Source organism: Schistocerca cancellata, chromosome 7 (assembly GCF_023864275.1).
Source record: "Schistocerca cancellata isolate TAMUIC-IGC-003103 chromosome 7, iqSchCanc2.1, whole genome shotgun sequence".
NCBI classification, from domain to species: domain Eukaryota; kingdom Metazoa; phylum Arthropoda; class Insecta; order Orthoptera; family Acrididae; genus Schistocerca; species Schistocerca cancellata.
Genome location: NC_064632.1, coordinates 513199713 through 513203203, shown reverse-complemented (window position 1 = coordinate 513203203; position 3491 = coordinate 513199713). Strand labels below are relative to the sequence as shown.

At 42.8% G+C, this 3491-nt stretch overlaps 1 non-coding gene across 1 annotated transcript; it reads left to right on the top strand.

Moving 5' to 3' along the window:
* The first annotated feature begins 302 nt into the window (after positions 1-302).
* On the top strand, positions 303-377 carry Trnat-cgu (transfer RNA threonine (anticodon CGU)). The gene has a single exon. It is a non-coding gene; the product is annotated as a tRNA-Thr (tRNA).
* The last annotated feature ends 3114 nt before the right edge of the window (positions 378-3491 follow it).

Here is a 3491-nt window from a genome sequence, read left to right as displayed (position 1 = left end):
ACGCCAACACACTTATTACTCGTGGAAGACATTCTTTCCAAGCCTCGTAAGAAAGTCCGAAAGAACAGATACCATATCCATATAAGTATATAGTTCTGGCAAAACCGGCCATGACGTCTTCTTCTGTGCGAATGCACACATATTCCGCGAATTCTTACGGTATTTGGTCAGAATGTCTTCCACGAGTAATGAGTGTGTTGGGGTGGGACACTACGAATGTAGTGTGAGGACATACAAGGTGAGAATGTGGGTCTTGCGGGAGGCGTGCACGAGATAGTAGCTGCAGTCGCACTATCTTCTGTGCCCTCGGTGGCTCAGATGGATAGAGCGTCTGCCACGTAAGCAGGAGATCCCGGGTTGGAGTCCCGGTCGGGGCACACAATTTCACCTGTCCCCGTTGATACATATCAACGCCCGTCAGCAGCTGAAGGTATTAACTTAATTCTAATTTCATTCCTTAGAGCTATATTCCTACTTCCAGGCTGCTGCTGCCCACACGTATCCTGATGCCCCACCAGCTAGACAAAAAGCTTCAGCGACAGATGTTACACTCTACAATTGCTGCTGCTCCGACAGACGTCTGAACAACTGCTGCATTTCTAGAACGAGGTCTACTTGTGACGCTGTTAGGAAACACGACACCCTCACTACTCCATATTGATCATACAGTAACATGTGCTGAATCTTAATAACCCTGTGACGGGGACGCATACGTGTATTCGCTTTTTCGTGTCTTAATACGTCTGAATAATGCTGCAATGAACTCCAATTTAACTTTGAGGAATGATACGTCACGCGGCTGGTGCCAGTACCCCTTTCTTTTAGTGTCATCTCCGCCGTCGATTTCGCTTTGGCCGGCCGCGAGTCAATTGCTCGTCGCTGGTTCGGCTATTTAAGTCTGCAGCGTCGAGACGGCAGCCGTCACTGTGTTACAGCACGGTTGGCAGGTTGGCCCTTTCTTGGTGCGCATGCTCATTGTGCGTAGTATTACTGGAGTGCTGGGGCCGGAGACGGTGGGAAGGTTTTAGGGTTCCGGCACGAGGGGTGGTCTTTGGCTCTTCTCGCCACGCAGTGCACGTTGAGAAGAAGAGCTGGCCGGAGCATCGCGTGACATTAACCGTTCGCCTGGGAGTATGGTACAATTGTGAGCTTCAGTAACCAGTCTGATATGTCAAAGTTATGCCACACGTGGCATGATATCGGGGCTTTGGCTTTCCAACTTAGTTTTCTGCCACTTGCCACTTGAGGAATGATCTGCAGCTGTAAGTATCGAATCCGGTGAGCTCCTTATTATTGAGTGATATGGTATATCTAAATTTTTTGTAACCTTGGTGATTAAGTGCCCAAATTTGCACCTAAATTTAAGGGGGGTAGGACGTCAAACGGGCTGACTTGGAGCAGGAGAGGCACCACAGGACATTTTATTTTCTACTGTCTATACTTTTACAAATAAATTCATAAAACTTTGTCAGCATGACCCGGAGGGATTCAGGATTCGCACTCATAGCAGTGGAAGTGCAAAAACATGACAAAATAATTTTTTTAGATATGAAATTTCATCATTTTTTCACTTGGCTGCATTTGTTGCTATAGGTTCATTTTTCTTCACAAGTAAGAGAGATTCTTTGATGAATTTAATACATCATACAAACCATATTCGCAGGTGTATGAAAGTCTAGAATTTTCCAAAGCTATTAAAAACTGTGGTAAAAATTGAGATAATGAACTAAAAAATTTGATTTTTTTCTAATCATAAAGTTTAAAACGTAACAGCTCATTCCTTTTTTCATAAGTTAAATAGATTCTTGAGTTTGACACCTGTAAGTATGGTTTGTATGCTGTGCAAAATTCATCGACCAGTCTCTCTTACTTACGAAGAAAAGTGTACCTATAGCAACAAATGCAGCCAATAGTAAGTGAGAAAATGATGAAATTTCACATGTAAAAAAATTATTTTGTTATGTTTCTGAACTTCCGCTGCTACGAGTGTGAATCCTGAATCCTTCCTGGTCATGCTGACAAAGTTTTATGAAATTACTTGTAAAAGTATAGACAGTGGAAAGTAAAATGTCCTGTGGTGCCTCTCCTGCTCCAAATCCGCCCGTTTGACGTTCTACCCCCCTTAACGAGTAACAAAATACTACGTTTTCTCGTAAAACTACATCAGATTCCATGAAAGTGTAGGTCTGGTGGGCTGTTGCCCGTTTAAAGTAATACGCAACTGTTGCTTTTGCGTTTCAAGGAACAATCTTATTTACGTGTGTATTGCAGTGCTTAAATGAATTCTTTAGTATTGAGTTTAAGAAAAATTTTGGGTGAGCCTTCCTGTTTACATGGTATGTTTAATTCTTCTATGTAATGAGAATGTGCAATTGCAAATGTACTGTAGTTGATGTACGTTTAAGTTGTGCAGAGCGCATGTATTTCGCCCGGTACGGTGGGACGTGGCGCCGGAGCTTGACGACTGGGCCATTGCCAATGGAAATGTGATTCGTTGGACCGGACTCCACGTTCCTGGCCTTCTGTCTCGATCTCGTCCTTAAGATGGGTCTTGTTGCTCTCTTTGTACCTGGCTCTGTCAGTTCGTTAAGCTTTGTAGCTCGTTCCTGCGCCGCCTTGACAGATGCACCTCTTGCTCGAAATATGAATTTAAACCAACTGGGTCACTCTGTAATTAGTGCCCAATAAAATTGCTGCTGGGTCCGCTCTATTAATTCTGTATTCCCTTATCAGCCGTTTGTATCATATTTGTACGTTGTATGCTGATTGTGAAGTTCAATTTTTATGAAGGAGGGTTTCACGTGCTTATGTTCTCAGGGAGTGATTAGATGCTGAAGTGCTGTTTTTCATTAAATGTTTGTTATTTAATTAGTGCCTGCCTGTACTGGCATCAACTGGATTATTCCTTAGTCAGAAGTTCGTGTGCCCGGTGTTTTGATGGCCGAGTGCTGGAGTTTTAGAAGTTTCTCTATTGTTATTTGTGTGTCTTATGTTATGTCTTAATGTTATACCTTGGTATAAATTTATATTGTAAATGAGAAGTGCTGAGCGCTATTGACAAGGAATTTGAGATCGATTCCGTAATCCTGGATTTCCGGAAAGCTTTAGACACTGTACCACACAAGCGGCTCGTAGTGAAATTGCGTGCTTATGGAATATCGTCTCAGTTATGTGCCTGGATTAGCGATTTCGTGACAGAGAGATCACAGTTCGTAGTAACTGATGGAATGTCATCGAGTAAAATAGAAGTGATTTCAGGCGTTCTCCAAGGTACTGTTATATGCCCTTTCCTGTTCCTCATCTACATAAACGATTTGGGAGACAATCTCAACAGCCGTCTTCGGTTGTTTGCGGATGACGCTGTCGTTTATCGACTGATAAAGTCGTCAGAACATCAAAAGAAAGGGCAAAACGATTTAGAAAAAATATCTGAATGGTGCAAAAAGTGGCAGTTGACTCTAAATAACGAAAAGGAATTCGTTAAACTTCGG